We start from the raw sequence: 8,602 nt of genomic DNA on the forward strand, positions 1-8,602 counted from the left end.
TATATACACATTACATGTTTGTGTTTTTTTTTTATTTTTATTTTTATCATTGGAACTAATTAAGACAAATAGATAAAGAAACAAATTAACAAACTAAAGTATTTGCTAAACCCCTAATTAGCTTTAAAATATGGTAAACAATTAAAACATAAGAATGCATTTTTTAGACATCTTCTTCAACCTTTAATGCGGTTTGAAAATCAGATTCACATATGATATTTTAGAAGTTAAGTAAGATCCAGCCAGCTAACTTCAAAAAATGTTTAATGACTTGAAATTATACGCGTTTCGTCAACATATGAGCCACAAAAATAATTTGTCTCCAAATAAAACTAATCTGAAAATTTCTAAAAGAACATAAGATAGGAAATCACCTAACCATACTTTTTTAATACTACTCCTATTAAACTATACTATGCTATGCTAGAACCCACAAAAAAATCAACAAAAATTGTAGAAGGTTTATTTAATAATTAGTTTGTGACTTTCTTGCAACAAACAAAAAAGGTAAACCAAATTTTGAGATAGTTTTATTAATCTTTTTGAAGACATAATAATGCAATGTAGTCTTTCCTTATTTCACTCACATACATATATATAATTCTCATACTTGAGGACTCACTTGGTGATTAGTATTATATTACCGGAGAGTCCGGTGGTGGTGGGGGTGGTGGTGGAACTTCAATACATGCACCACAGTATGTGCGTCTAACACATTTGGGCCTAACAACAACACCAATAATACATCTGCAACAATAAATGCAGTCTAAATCAATTTCACAAGATATAGGACAATTTGGCTGACAAATTGTTCGAGAAAATACAAAATTATCACGGATTCCTCCTGCTTCAAATTCTACGCGCATACCTGCACATACAAACAACGCAAAATACATAAGAACGGTTTTTCTTATGCAATAGGTTAAATTAAGATTTGACGGATTATTTGGTTGAAGTAAGAAAATCACAATGTCATAGATAAAAAAAAAGTTCTCGAAATGATTTCAAACCTGTTACAATGATAAAAAATAACATCAAGAATGCCAAGTTTATGAGTGCGTAGTTCCTTTTGGTGCCCATCTTGTTCATAAAATGTATATCTAGAAACATATGCTTATATAGGAAACTGGTGAGATCACATTGCTCATCAAGCAAGTCTTCCATGGTTATAAAACTATGGGCACAAATTTTAGACACTTTCAAATAAAAACAAAATGTAGAATTAATTTTTGGATCATGCTAATTATAGTGTCCCGGATATTAGTTAAGGATACAAAAAATATAATGTTTGCATTGAAAACAACACTTTTTATAGTATTGAGTTCTTTTTTTTTTTTTTTTTTTGATAAGCATAGTATTGAGTTTCCTTAACTATAGTGATCCAAAAATACACTAATTAGCATTTTTCATTTTCTAATTATCTTTTAAAAATAAAATATAAAATAAATATCTTGTAAATGCGCCTAAGATAGTTTGATAGTTTGATAGTTTGATATTTTATCTTATCTTATCTTTTAAAAATAAAATATAAAATAAATTTCATTGTTCCAAACGCATTGCTTAGTGGTGAATCACTTTCCAATTTCAACCCATATTTCATTTCTTAAAGAGTTATGCTATTTATATGCATTTTCTATGCACTTTGTTATGTTTTAATCTCAGGTGTTTACTGTTTAGCAACAAGCAAGCTGTAGCATTTACATTGTTTTTTTATATGAAAATTAATCTTTTTTATGATATCCTATGTGACGTATGCGCAAAATAATTACACAATTATTATATGAAAATTAATCTTTGAATTTAAATCTAGTGAAATTACATTGTTTTTTTTTCATCTTTAGACTGTGTGTGACAAACATGACTTTAAAACTCACATCCAAATTGAAGATATCCTAAGTTCAAACCCAAATAATAACTCCCATAAATAAGTCTAACAATCTGAACAAGTTGAGTTTTACCGGCATTGCATTATTTTCTATTGATATATAAAATATAAATATGATGTCTATTAATTTATTTTGGAACAGAAAAGATCAAAATATATTGATAATGGATAACAATACAAGGAATACAAAATTCCATTTTATAGGGAAAATACTAAAACCACAAACAAAAAAATAACTCAATACCAAACCCACTAACTATCCTATTTAATGATAAGATATATGGATTTACATGCAATTCATAAAAAAGGAAAAGGTGCGCCCACTTTTTTCATCAAAAACCATTGTCACGATATGTGCTTGTTGGTGAGCTAGCATAGTGGCTAGAAATTTCACTTTTAAGATAGATAAATGAGATGTCCGGGGTTCGAACCTCAATCCCTACATATAATATGTGATGTTCCTTACCAACCGAGCTTTTAAACTCACGAGATGTGCTTGTTGATCGAGTCCACATAGGGATTTACAATTAGGTTATGAGTCATTTTCCAAATTAAATTTTAATGTTGGAAATTTTTTTTAACTCATATCTTACCAATATTTATATATTATTATATGTTTACAAGTTTCTCTTTCATGATTCTCCTAGGTGGCAATCTCACCTTAATATAAGAGTGTCACCTATTACATAAATTAATGAGAGATTGTCACCTAGAAAAAATATCACGAAATAAAAATTTGTAAACATATAATATACTATATTATTATATATAGATATGTGACATAATGAGAATTGGTTTTCGTTTATTAAAAATAAATTGGGTCTTACTATTTTAGAATATTTGTACTATTATTTGTTTGATTGTTTATTAATTTTCTAATAATAATGTATTGAATTGTTTCCTTTTATATACAGTAAATTTTTTGGAAATTGTTTTATGACAAAATTTATAGGAAAGAACTCTTAAGCATTTGCCACATAGGAAATATAAAAATACAAGAGTGCTATCTATTGAGAGAATTTTTTTTTTCTACCCCAACAATTGTCAATCTTCCCCAACATTAATTTTGAATGGACGAATTTGTCCTCATATATAAACTAAAACCCTGAAGAAAAAAATTTGGTTACCGGAACACTTTGGAAAAAAGTGTTCTGATATGTAAATTTTTTTTTGTTACCGGAACACTTTGAAAAAAAGTGTTCAGGTATATAAAATTTTTCTATTTTTTTTTTACCTGAACACTTTGAAAACAAGTGTGTAGGTATGTAAAACTTTTCCAAATTTATTTTGTTACCTACACACTTTGGAAAAAAGTGTTCAGGTATGTAAAATTTTTCTAATTTTTTTTTGTTACCTGAACACTTTGAAAACAAGTGTGTAGGTATGTAAAACTTTTTCAAAGTGTTCAGGTAACAAAAAAAAATTAGAAAAATTTTACGTACCTGAACACTTTTTTCTAAAGTGTGTAGGTAACAAAATAAATTTGGAAAAATTTTACATACATACACACTTTTTTTCAAAGTGTTCAGGTAACAAAAAAAATTAGAAAAATTTTACATAACTGAACATTTTTTTCCAAAGTGTGTAGGTAACAAAATTTTATATACCTGAACACTTTTTTCCAAAGTGTTCCGGTAACCAAAAAAAAATTTACATATCGGAATACTTTTTTCCAAAGTGTTCCGGTAACCAAATTTTTTTCTTCAGGGTTTTAGTTTATATATGAGGATAAATTTGTCCATTCAAAATTAATGTTGGGGTAGATTGACAATTGTTGGGGTAGAAAAAAAAAATTTCCTATTGAGATTTACACCTAAGAGTAATGCCAAGTCTAATAAGAACAATTGATTCATCTATGTATCATGCATAAGTCTTGAATTATATTATAACGAATACGAATTTTACAAAATTGACATTGGATTGAAAGATTATATTATATAGATCATTCATAAATTTTTTAGAAAAATTAAAAATTATTTGATATATTATTAAGATTCATCAAAATTAACAGTTTATGAGTTTTAAATGCAGTTAATAAAAATCCTAAATCTTTGAATTCATTTCTATTCTCAATTTGGGGGGTTATTTTGGCGCGCAAAGCATTGCAATTTGGGGTTTTAGTCCTAAAAAACCCTAAATCTTGAAATTCATTTCTATTTTCAATTTTCCGGTTTGACAACATAGATTTTGCAAATGATCTTGATAGAAGATGATTCCACAACAAGAATCTGAGTTTGATATCGGTTATCTCAAACCATATTACGGTTAGTTAGTTACATCCAATTCCAATTCTCATTTTCTTTCTTGGTTTGTGTGCGTGTGAGATTTCTATTTGATTGGTATTGGGTTTTAACTTGTTCTTTTTTCCCAGGAATGCTGTTTCCTTATGCTGATATGTTTCAATGGATGTCTTACGGCCACGTAGTACCATTTATCAAACTCTTGCTTATGTATGTCTTACGGCAATTTTCCTTCACTTTCAAAGGTGATTTTTATCTGCGTTTCCAATCATTCAACACTGCCCTCCTCGAGCTCGAAAACTCCATCAAAGATAAATGCCCTTTAAAGATTGACATTGGACCTGTCTACACCGTCGATGTAAATATTCACTGTTATCATGCCTCACTTTTGTTATAATTCCTGCTGCATTTACTGATGATGAATAAGAAAGTTATGTGAATTATCATATTAGCAGTGGAGCCTGGACCCTAGCCTTAGCCTAAGTAAGGGGTTCAAACTTTTGAGTTCTTGGTCCTTTTGGGCTAGTGGTGCAACAATAAAAATTCAGGAGGGTTCAAATTGCAAAACATGTAGTATATTAGTATTTTTTAAGTTGCAAATTTCAAAACATGTAGTTCAAATTGCAAATTCAGGAGAAGTTTATCCCCTCCATATTCTTTTTTATCTTCAGGCTCAGATGCTTAACTAAAATTAAGATGGTTAAAATAGATTGGGAAGGATGTAGAGTAATATCCAACTTGCTGTAAAATCACCAATTCTAACTTTATCAGATTGAACCTATCTGGCCAAATATTGAAATCGTGTTATTTGACGTTTGAAAAATCTAATCTTCACACTGTGTCACGTCACTGATTGTTGTGTTGATTTCTGCTTTGGAACTACTGTTTCAGATGACTTTGGTTTTAAGCACATACTCTGGGTCTATAGTCGACGTAGAGGTGTTCATTGTTGGGTGTGTGATGGGAAGGCAAGAAGGTGAGACACTAGACCATCAAAAGTTCTAATATTTGCTTCACCTGCATGTAGTACACGTTGACATTGATTCGATTATACTATCTTTACTATTGCAGGTTGACTAACGAGCAAAGAGCTTCTATTGCTGACTATTTTCGTGTTTACAAGGTATTATCCTTAGTAACAAGTGGTGGGTTTGTCAATGGTTGATGCAGTTAATGCAGTCACAACAATATCAAGTTAGAGATAGATACTAATTCACTGCACACAATGGCAATCTGAATCTGTTTGTCAATACTTGTATTAATGTTTGTTGATTTCATGTTTTGTCCAGGGCAATGAAAATAGTCATAACAAGGTTTCCTTGATGGGTGCTGCGCTTCATCCTTTCTTGGCGTAAGTCTTGAGATGAATGACTAACCAACTTTCTGATGCTTATTTCATATCCTAATCAGTGTTATATTTTTCCAGGACATCATACACCAACGTTCTCAAGGACTATTTTGAGAAAATATTGCTTACTAATCAAAACTTACTTGCTACTGAGGAGAGATATGAAAACATCCTAAGCATGATTCATGATGAATGTACATTTTATTATTTGCGTTCTCCCGGTATGATCCTTGTTATTTAATTTTACTGCTATTATCTTATGCTATGAATATTTTACCTTTGCAGCTATTGCTTCTGAACTTAGGGGAAGATGGCAAGATAATAATAGGAGGTCCTCTAGTGCAAAAGAAGATATTAATGTTGTGCGATGGGAACAGTGCAAGCAACTGCTGCAATCTGGAAAACATAAGGTATAAATATTCCTTTTGGGAAAATTTAGAATATGAAGGTAACAATGGCATCTTCTCTCTGCAATATTTGTACAAATAGTTGAAAACAATTGAATGAGCATAGAACTGAAGAGCAATAGATTAGGTCTTACTTCTTAGTTTATCTCTTAGGGCCAGTTTCTAATCTTACAATATCTTAGATTATATCTCAAGATTAATTTCTATATTACTTAGTATTTAGTATGATCGGTATATTGATTTCTTATTTATTTAAGATTAGCAGTCTCGTATCTCTATAAATAGGGGTAGTGTTTAGTTTTTTGTATCAAGTTTATTATCAATTATACTGCACCATAATCATATTCTTATTCTTCTCCTTTTATCTAAATCCTCGTAACTACAGTAATCTGGAAATTCTTGACCTGACCTACAAACTAGTCACCTGCTTATGTTGTATAGGACGGTTGCATATTATGTGATTCATTGCAGAAAATCATACAAGATTTGCTTAAACAAGCATCATACGAGTTGCTATTTATTGTTAATGACTTAATCCTTTTTATAGGCACAAGGGTTGCGTAGATGTGTTGAAGAGATTGTGTTCTTCTTTACTTACCCCAGGCTAGATATGGAGGTCTGTCTATCAACTGGCCCCATTTTTCTGCTATACTTATATCATCTTTCTCGCTATTTTCATTTATTTACATACATAGTTCCCCCACAATATTTCTCCATATATCAAAGACAAGTTAACACCTTCATCTAATTTTCAGTTTTGCAGCCAAAGTTTTTCGTTTAATCAAGACTATTTATGTTTCAGGTTTCAAAACATATGAATCATTTGCTTAAAGCAAGCACCATTCTGTGTACATCCAAAAACAGGTTAGTATCAAGTATGACTGCACAACTTTATATTGATGCAAGCTGTTGGTTTTCTTAGTGAGACTTTACCAATGGCGGCATATACCATTATCTTTCGCTTATTGGTATATTGAAATAATAAGTCGTTTGAAATTGTCAGATAGGTTCACTAGTTAATTTTATTGTCTAGCATAATTACCTGGTATAATTCTTATTTGTTCTAGGTCGTGTACGTGTCCCTATCGACCCAAATCGGTGTGACGAGTTTGATCCTACTACAGTACCCACCCTTTTCCAGGTAAGCTTATCATGCGATAATAATTTTTTAACTTGCATTGGGTGAGAGAAGGAAGCTTCCCTCGTGCTCAAATTGCATAGTTTTAAATAAGGATGTTTTCATTTATTACTTGAAGTAGAAGGCACTTGTCTAAAAACACTTTCCCCCTTTTCCTATATATTATCATGTTTAATATGAAAAGATCACTTTTGTGCATACCTATAAATTCCCATTTGGTCTGGCTGTATCCCAATATCTTCTATTAGGATACTGTTTTCTGATATAATTTCTATTCATTTTATGTTTATGTGAATCCTGATATTGTGATTTGTAACATTGCAGCTTCTAGAAGAGCTTAATAATGAAGGCTTGAGAGCTGATGTTAATGGTGGTATCGGTATGTTAATTTAATACTTGAACAATCCCGTTTGATTTCTACAAGCATTTGCAATTTTTATTTGATAATGCCATGGATGGAAGGTTACTACTGCTTTAACAATTGTGACAGAGTGAAGTTGAAAGACATACTAGGGAGATTGCATTTTCGAGAACGCTAAAAATAGTTATTTGACACTTTCCAAATTTCTACTGATATTCCTTCTGTTTTCACTTATTAAAGATGCATACTTAAAAATTTGTAGAATGCATTCTATAATGCTTATTTTTTAAGTGGACATAAAAAAAAGAAACAAAGGAAGCAAGTTTAGTTGCCATTCCCGCATGTCTTCTAATGCTAATTGCAACTTGTTAAAAGTGATTTGATACATTGTTTGGTAACAGAATGGAGTGGAACTTCGCTTGGAGTTGGAAGTGCTGTCACACTTTTCAGATCATCATTCTTAGAACCTTTGCTAAAAACCTGCAAGGTATGAATCATTTTTAAATTGTTTGTATATTAACTTTTGATCGTTTAGAAAGAACTTAACGTGAGAATGCTAACAATTATGATTATTTTGTTTCTCATATATACTTGCACATGTTCTCCCCCCTTAATAATTATACTCTTATGGAGTATATAAATAATATTCACTATACCAAAAAAAAAAAAAAATAATAATAATATTCAGCATTATCTATCCATCATAACTAATGTCGATAATGAATACCGCAGGAGGAGATAGAAAGATCCTATAGTTTAAAGTTGCAGCAGTCAAAGAACTCCATAGGTTGGTAGTGCAATGCATTCTTGATTGGTTTTGTAGATCTTGAGATCATCTAAAAGATTAAATGTTTGTAGTATTATTTACTTGTAAAGAGGCCCTTTGCCTCCCTTTTGTTGACCTATTTTTGCTTATATTTTGGGACGGAAGAGTAAGTTCTAAGGATATGTGAGCAAAAAGCACAAAGACCATGCAAAGATAGTCTTTCCTGCCTTAAAGACGACAAATTTAGATCATGTACATATGTATATTGCTGTTAAAACGAGTTAGTTCATATGTATCTCATTTTCTTTCTTCAATATATTATATTTTTGCTTCATCTTTTTTTTTTTTTTTAAATTATTAATAACTAACAATACAATTAGTTATTAGATATATTTATTATTCGCATATAAAATAAAGCATGTAGGAAAAAAATGACATTGACACAAAGATTTCATTT

At 30.5% G+C, this 8,602-nt stretch overlaps 1 pseudogene; it reads left to right on the top strand.

The window, feature by feature from the left end:
* Positions 1–4,094: 4,094 nt before the first annotated feature.
* On the top strand, positions 4,095–8,386 carry LOC123905244 (annotated as a pseudogene).
* The last annotated feature ends 216 nt before the right edge of the window (positions 8,387–8,602 follow it).

The sequence above is a fragment of the Trifolium pratense genome, linkage group LG2 (genome assembly GCF_020283565.1).
Source record: "Trifolium pratense cultivar HEN17-A07 linkage group LG2, ARS_RC_1.1, whole genome shotgun sequence".
NCBI lineage: Eukaryota > Viridiplantae > Streptophyta > Magnoliopsida > Fabales > Fabaceae > Trifolium > Trifolium pratense.